This window comes from Carlito syrichta, unplaced genomic scaffold (genome assembly GCF_000164805.1).
Source record: "Carlito syrichta isolate Samal-C Ts95f unplaced genomic scaffold, Tarsius_syrichta-2.0.1 Scaffold307024, whole genome shotgun sequence".
In the NCBI taxonomy this organism is placed as follows: Eukaryota; Metazoa; Chordata; class Mammalia; order Primates; family Tarsiidae; genus Carlito; species Carlito syrichta.
Window position 1 is genome coordinate 99,538 of NW_007251120.1, and position 9,017 is coordinate 108,554.

The following is a 9,017-nucleotide window of genomic DNA, read 5'->3' on the forward strand; positions in this document are numbered from 1 at the left end:
AGAAGATAGACAAGTGGAACCTTATTAAACTGACAAGCTTCTGCAAAGCCAAAGAAACCATCAAGAGAGCAGGGAGACAGCCTACAGACTGGGAAAAAGTATTTGCCAACTCTAGGTCTGGCAAAGGCTTAACATCCTGGATCTACAAGGAACGGAAAAGTACGGAAAAGAAGAAAACAAACAACCCCATTTTAAAATGGGCAAAAGATATGAACAGACACTTCACAAAAGAAGACATATGAGCGGCCAACAGACACATGAAGAAATGTTCAACCTCACTAATCATCAAGGAGATGCAAATTAAAACTACACTGAGATACCACCTAACTCCAGTCAGAATAGCCATTATCAATAACTCAAAAAATAACAGATGCTGGAGAGGATGTAGTGAAAAGGGAACACTTATACACTGTTGGTGGGAGTGTAAACTAGTGCAGCCTCTGTGGCAACCAGTGTGGTGATTCCTCAAAGCTCTAAATATCGACCTCCCACATGACCCCACAATCTCCCTACTGGGAATATATCCTGAAGAACTCAAATCACTCTATTAAAAAGATACCTGCACACATGTTTATCTCACCATTGTTAACAATAGCAAGAATCTGGAACCAACCATGCTGTCCATCAAAAGAGGACTGGATATTTAAAATGTGGTATATATACATGATGGAATACTACGCAGCCATAAAAAAGAACAAAATCATGAATTTCACAGCAACCTGGATGGAACTAGAGTGTATAATACTGAGTGATCTTTCACAACAACAAAGATCTGAGTATCACATGTTCTCACTCATAAGTGGACCTTGAACATCTATCCTAATACTAGAAGAAAAGGATCAATAGTGGTGGAAATCTATGGGGGGGACAGGGAGGGCAAGGGTAGTGGGATTAATGGTTGTCAATATCTGTCTGGGGACGGGGGGACACCCCTTATCAACAAGGGTGCCTGAACGATGCATGTTTGTATACCTAACCATTAACTGTACCACACAATTTTAAAATAAAAAATATGTTGAATAATTTTAAAAAATAAAAACTTTAAGGAATTAAGGAACACATTTAAATGTAAAAAAATAATAAAAAGAAATAAAAAAGAAAACTTCCCTCATCTGGTCAGAGAGACAACTATACAAGCACAAGAGATTCAGAGAACACCTACAAGACATCTTACAAGAAGACCAACCCCTAGACACATAATAATTCACCTACAAATTAGGCATAAAAGAAAACATCCTAAAGACAGCAAGGGAAAAAGATCAGACTACCTACCAGGGGAGACCAATCAGAATTGCTACAGACTTATCTGCAGAAACACTACAGGCCAAAAAGAATTGGACCTCAATCTTTAATGTTCTCAAGGATAAACAATTTCAACTAAGAATTTCATACCCAGTCAAGCAATGAAGAATTAAAATCCTTCCCAGACATCCAATCCCCAAGAGAATATGCTGCTTTGAGACCAGCTCTACAGGAGAAGCTTTAAAATGTGCTATGACAAGAGTACCTGTACAATGAACATTTTAATAACTAACCCTGAATTGTACCCCACAACCTTAAAATAAAATATTGAAAAAAAGGTGCTTCACAGAAGAAAAAAGAAACAAAGACCATATACTTCACAAGATCACAAGCACAGAAGCAGCAGAACACACAGCATACCTGCAAAAATGAAAACACACACACATATGTGAACACAAAAGTTAAATGAAACAAAACAGCCTTATAAGAGCATTATGTCAGGGACAAACTCTCACATTTCAGAGTGTGGTGCTCTTACAGCTTGGGCATTTCCAAAAACAGCTCTGCTTGGAGAACATTCTGGCAGATGGAGCTGCAGCTGCCCCGCTCCCCTCGTAACCAGCCCCGCCTCTGGGCTCTCAGAGCCACCTGCAGGCCCATGGGGGTCCTCAGAGCCAGGCTCAGTCATGGGCCCCCAGGCCTCTTCTCTCCAGGCTGGGTAGCCTCGGCCCCTCCCCTGTGTTTACAAACAGCACAGTCGTGAGACCCTTTTATCCTGTCAAGCCAGGCCCCAGCGACAACGTTGTCACTGTGTGAGAAGGCCCGTTTTGGGAGAATCCAGAAAAATTTCTGAATATGCAAAGGGCATGCAAATGAGCTGCCCTGAAGCCAAAAATGTTCCCTTTGGCATTCATCCTTCAGGGCCTGCTGCAGCCAGTCGAAAGTGCCTGCAAGTGGCCTGGCAGCGGTTGGCATGGAGACGGGGCTTCCATGGTGCTTAAGGAGATGTCAGACCAGCCCTGAACCAACGATGCTAAACATCCTCCCCCTGTGGTCTCCTTCACAAGTCGAAGCTCCCACTTCAGCAGAGGAGAGGGTGATGCTGGCCCCTGGAGATAAAAGAGTTAGACTGTGAGTGCTGCCCAGTTGAGATTCAAGAGAGCTGCCCCCAAACGAGGACAAGTTTAGAGCCACACAGGCCTACGTTTAAACCTTGGCTCCCAAGTCGCCAGGTGCCCCTGTCTTCATTTCTCACCTGTAAAATGGCTCGATCTTGGGGAAGCAGTCCTGAGGACTCACCGAGCTGGAGGGGTCAGCGTTGCCCCACCCAGCACACAGTAAATGCCAGCAAACTCTGTTCTCCCTTCCTCCTCCTCCCTTCGCTCAGTTCAACCCCAGAGCTGGTCTATGAGACATTCTGAGGCAAGGGACTTAGCGCTGAGGGGTGTGAGTTAAGTGCCTGGATGGCCTCTGGGGCCCAGAGCCAGGGTCCATACCCACAGCCTGTAGCCAAAGATGCCACACAGAACTGCCCCGTCCTGCAGACAGAGCCCAGGTCATCTCACCCACCCATCCTCCTGGAGGACTGATGGCCAAAGCTCCCCCAGCAGGCTGTCCCTCTACCCCCTTTCCACCTTCATGGGCCGGGTGCTCACTCTCCAAGTCTTCACCCACCAGGCATTGTTGCTTGCTTAGTCTCCACTCCAGCACAATTACCCAGCCCAGTACAAAGGCTCAATAAGTTTTAGATGGCTGGGTGGGCAGATGGTGGAGGATGGGTGGGTAGAAGGGTGGGGGCGTGAGTGGGTGGGTGGGTTGGTGGGTGGATGAGTGGATGGACAGATAGATAGATGCTGTTCAGAGCATGCACACTGTTCAGCCCTGTTCAGATCACACCTTCTGGAATCAGGGGCTCTCTGAAAGCCAAGGAAGGGGGCTCACGCTGGCACCAAGATCATTAAGTGCACTGTCACAGGCAGAGTCTGATGAAATGGATCATTTCATGGAGAGCATGTCCCAGCCTTGCTGGCATTTTTGGGCAGGTGCTGTTCTCCTTGATCTAGCTGGCAGGGTTGGGGCTGAGACCAGCTCTGGAACCACCCAATCCCACATTCACCCTCCAGATCGCTCGACCAGACACTACCCTGTGTACCAGAGGCAGCATCTATTCAACAGCAATCCCCACTGGGACTCTGGGGGCCTTTCAGAGACTTGATCGCTTGGTGTGAGAGACTCACCTCAACTTCTCCAGGTAACCACAGCTGAGCAGCCTGGAGCTCAGGGGGTGGGAGCAGTGCAACTCCCTCATGCAGATTACAGCCTCCCCTCCATGGGCAAACAGGAGACCAACACACCCTGCAGGAGGCCACACCAGAGATCACACACAGAGGAGAACTCTCATGCCCAGGGATGGGGACTGTGGCTGGTGGAGCCTCCTAATGTCTGTGGGGGCAACAGCAGCTTCAGGGGGCATGTTGTCCCTGCGTGTGGGGATATGTCCAGCTTCAGCCTGGTGTGGGCAGCACTTTGAGGCCAAGTCACCACACCCTGGCTCCTGAGTCCTTGCCTCTGCCACCTCCAAGTTGGCACACCAGTTTTTAGATCCAGGCATGACCATGTTTCAAGACAGTGGGCAGCCCAAGAACCTCGCCTTGGTGCTGGTGAAGGAGGAGGAGGTGGCCTGTGGCTCCAGGCTATCCCTTGTGCAGCCCTCCTCTCTATATCAGCTGAGTTGGCACAGCATCCTTAAACGCAGTTCTCCAAACATGGGCCCAGACTGGACCGTGATCACAGGTGCTGGCAGGACACAGCAGCCAGAACTGGAGGGTGGGTTGGGCCCAGTGTATCACTCTGTCCCCGGGTGGGCATGGCCCCCAAAAGTCCAAATGTGCCCATAGTGACTGCACAGTACAGCTTTTCCTTGACCTGGACTTCATGTTCAGGAAAGGAAAATGGACTTCTTCCATTTGAGATTGCCTTTCTCATCCTGTTTCCCCACTTCCCACTCTCTGCCCCAGTGAAGAGGGTCCCTGATTAGAGTCACAGGACCACAGAGTCACTGTAGCAAACTCCCTCTGTGGGATTCCCCTCATCCTTCCTTCTTGTCTCCGGGGCTCAGCAATGTGCACTGAGCCTGCTAGCCTGGCCGGTGGGCAGAGAGGACACAGACAAGATGGGTGAGGCTCAAGGCCCTGGACACAGGGCAGTGGCACACACACACACACACACACATACACACACACATTAACACACATACTCAATAACATACACACACAACCACACACACTCAACCATTTATACCCCCCACACACTTACACTGCGGGGGGCCAGCCCCTGCAAAGAGATTTAGGGGTCCCTGGGAGGTGTGACGGTATCAGCGATTATTCTGGAGAAAGAAAGAGAAAGAAAGAGACGGGGGGAGAAAGAAAGAGACTGGACTCTGTCTAGTGCAGAAGCCGTTTAATGAGACAAACCGTAAGCCTTTTATCCCAAATTTTCACAGGTTAAATCACAAGACTTTCACGTGAACATAAAGCCAGGTGGGTGAGGGGCATCCCCCAACCATCAGGCACTTCCTCAAGTATGAGGAAGGGCAATCCCAATTAAATCACAAGACTTTCACGTGAACATAAAGCCAGGTGGGTGAGGGGCGTCCCCCACCCACCAGGTGTTTCCTCAGGCATGAGGAAGGACAATCCCAATTAAATCACAAGACTTTTACATGAACACAAAATCACGTGGGTGAGGGGTGTCCCCCACCCACCAGGTGTTTCCTCAAGCATGAGGAAGGATGCCCAAAATTATCTCACTGTTCCTCATGCTTGGTTAATGTTCCTCAAAAGCACTACAACAATTCTAACATCATAATAGTCTAATAATCAATAACTTTTAAAACTTATGCATACACAACACCTAATGACTAACTTAAATCCTAATTCCTTTCTATTTGACGCTAATTCTACCTACACTATAGAAACTCTTAATTATAGCCCATACCAGTTCCTAAAGAATGTGGCCCAGTCAAAAGATCACGCTGGGCCATTCCTAGGAACAATTGATTGCAATCTCTTAACAAAATGGCTGTTCTAAAATCCTATATATCTATTTTAACTTCTATAAAAGTTTCTAATTCCTAATCCTAATATATAAAGCTAATCATCAGCAATAAAGCTTCTAAAAATAAAACCCAAATATAAACTGTAAATTGTATTCAGGCCAAAACTGCAAATGTAGAAAATGGAAACAATGAAATTTCTAAAGTTAGCTGTATTCTTATTAAACCTCAAAATATCATGTTTGATCATGCTTGAACTAACATAATTCACTGACATAGCATAACCTATTCTACAATACTTTATATGAATAAAATAAATTCAATTTCTATAATAAGTAGAAAAATCCTACACTAACTGTAGCTAAAAAAGAATGCAGCCCAGTCCAAAGTACGCGCTGGGCCCTTAGGAATGTGGCCCAGCCCAAAGTTCGTGCTGGGCCATTTCTAGTAACTCTAGATAATTATCTATATTATTATAGTTGAAACAGCACTTTATATGTATATATTAACTCTACAAATATACTTTTAAATCTTACAAAGAGCTTGTACCGTATTAAAGGCTCCCAAATGTGACCTGAGTTTGAACAGTGTTAAGTTTAAAGCTGAAACCACAGTCTGTGGAGAAACGGGAACAATGAACTCCTAAAGTAAGCCATGCCTATCGTACTCTTAGAGCTTCATGCTTCGATCATCAAAGTTCCTTCTAATGAGATGTGCTAAATAGCAAAAAAGGAGCAGGGAATGGGTCAACAGCTCCTGAACACATCCTAGTGGTCTCAGGGTCCACAGCCCACCTTGATCCCTAACGTTCCGGTGGGCCTCCGTGGCTGGCTCCCAACAGATGACAACTGGCTCAAAGGACTGGATAGAAGCAAATGTCAAAGTGAAAGTGCCTGGACCAGCCCAACCTCACCTGCCTCTCTCTTTTCACCAAGCCTCATCCTGCTCTTTCACCAATGCCTGCCTGCCTGCCTGTCTTGGGGCTGGTAGTCCTCATAGCCGCTGCTTTTGTCCTGACTCCCTAGGCTGCTGTTGGCATAGGACACTGTTCTGGCTGGCAGATGCAGGAACCTTCTGGAATATCCTGTTCAGACTCCAACATGTGCAGGTGGAGGTAGCTTTGCAGAGAGTCCTATAGCCTTACAGGCACCTCCAGTCAGCCTGACTGGGGGCCAGCCTCATCCCTTTCTTCAGGAGCATGGTATTGGTGGGTAGGTCAGACACCATCTTTACCAGCGTGCTGAATGTGCTTATGGGGGCTGAATGAGGTCTCTTCAATCCGTCCTTTGCAACCCTGACTGAGTGAGGCTCACTCAAGATGCTTTTAGTAAACATAGGTGTCCAGGCCCCCTGTAGTTTAATTAAATAAAAGTCTCCAGGATGAGGCTAGGGTATCCGCCTTTTTAAAGACCTCTAATTTCTTTAGGGCACAACCTGGGCCGAAAACCATAGATGTGGACCCTGTGAGGCCTCATTCCCATACATGATCACACAAGGCCGCCCAAGATAATCCCACAGCCCGGGCACGATCTGCTGCCTCCAGGCAACAGGAAGAGAGAGGTCTGCAGAAACCAAAGCCTGAGGAATTGACTGGATTAGATGGGCAGAGCCAGGAGGTCCAGAAGGTGAGCAAGGAGACCAGAGGGATTTGTTCTTCTGGGAGAGGGAGTTGCGGGAGAGACGACTGAGACCTGGTGGTGACTGGGGGTTCCTGTGACTGGGCTGTTACCGTTGTTGGGGTTAAACTCTGCTCAGGAAGACTCGAAGACACCCATTCAAGTTCACCCTGTCAGTTTGCTGCAGATCACCACACATGCACAGCACAGAATCCAGTGCGTCCTCGGCAAGGCTTGTTAAAAGAGATGTTAGAAAGTCAGCATCATTTTGCTAATGTCGCCATGTTCTTTCCCCACAGGAATTTAGGGACCATGAGCAAGAAAGACAACTACTACCTCCATAGAGAAGGAATAGAGGTAACGTGACAGTGGCATGACTTCACCAATCCGTTCTGCAGTCAGGCCCTCTGTCATATCCTCATTCCCTGTGAGACCCTGTGCAGCAGTGTATCTAGGTGTTTGCTTTGCCTTTTCTGTCTAGGGCTCTGGGCTGCAAGCCTAATTTCTGGAGTTCAGCAGATCCACAGAGGTGCCTTGAGGGTGTGTTGGTATAGGAACAACCCAATGGGCACAGCTATGAGATCTCACCCTCAGTTCAGTATGAGCCATTCTCTGCTTGCACATGTTTTTTGTTATTCCCTTAAGTAAAAATTATTTTGATAATGCGTTCTGTTATTAAAGGACACTTTGAACAAAAAGTTTTAACTCTCAACTGTAGAATTCAACAAATTTATATTGAAAGTATCATTTTAGGCTCAGATTGGAGAGACGGCTGCCTGGATAGAGATAGTGAGGGCATCTCTCACAGAGAGGGACTGATACAGTGAGTCAGTGTTAGCTCTTCAGGGGACCAGCTGGCAAAACATGCTGAAGTTCCTCAGAGAAGGCACAGGTGAGTGGAGGGGAGCAAGCTCAGGCAGCCTGCAGAGCTCCTGACTCAGAACCAAGAGAGGAATTTCCACAACTGCAATGGTGAGTGACTGAGAGAATCCTGGGATTCCTGCATCTGTCAGAGACCACTGCAATCCTAGTCATGGGAGATCTCCCTTGGATCCCGCTGCAGCCTGATGCAGGAGGCTCCTAGAGTCAGGGCAGAGGCACTGTTCACGCCCATGTGGAACCCAGCAGGCTCTTGCAACTGCGAAGTCGAGTGCGAAGTCGCCCTGCCAAGGAAAGAAGCCAGAGCCTCTCATGCACGTTCAGAATGGATCCCGTAGCTGTGAAACACAGCGCATGGACACACAGGCACTCCCCTCCCGTCTGCTGCTTCCCATCAAGGGCATCTCCGAGCCCTGGCCTCTCGCGCCCCCTGCCGGGCCGCTGCGGGCGGGACTCCGCGCGCCCGGCCTCTGCAAGCTCGGGTCTGCGCCTTCGAGAGCCGCCGCCAGAGCACGCCCTGGTCCAGCCCGGGCGCGGGGCCCCCGCCCCACTTCAGAAGGGGAGGGCAGCGTGGAGGGAAGTTTTACTGGGTGGGCGAGGACTGGGGGCTGCGGTGCCGCGCCCGCGTCAGGGGCTCCGGGGGGGCGGAGTCAGCCTACAAAAGTGACTATAAAAGCGGCCGCTCCGGCTGGCTCCAGGGAGCTTGCGCTCACGCAGAGCCCGGCGCGGCGCAGCCACGCAGAGCTTGGAGAGGGCGAGCGGCGAGGGGCCGCCGGCGGCCGCATGCGGGGGGCCAGCGGGGCTGCGTGAGGCCAGGGTCTGCACCCGGATTCCACAGACGAACCACCACCCCGTTTGCCAGCGATCGCGGCGCCTGCGGAGAGAGACTCGACGCCCCGCGTCGCTGCGCTCCTGGCCCCGCGAGACTGTCTCGGCCACCGACCTAGAGGTAAGAGGGCCTGGCTGAGGGCGTCGGGGCTGAGCGGACAGCCCATGCCTTGGAGGGGCGGGAAGAAACAAGAACCAGGTCCTGCGCCTCCATCTGGCAGAGGCTAAACGTTACTCGCCATCGGTTTCTGTTTGTCCGCCTTGTGCTGTGAGGTTCGCCTCTGTGTGTCTGTCCGTCCGTGCATCTGTTGATGGGCACATGTCCCTGTCACTGTCCTTTGCGGGGTTCTTTTGATACCTTGTGATCCTTCACAAGCCGCAGGTGCGGGGGGGGGGGG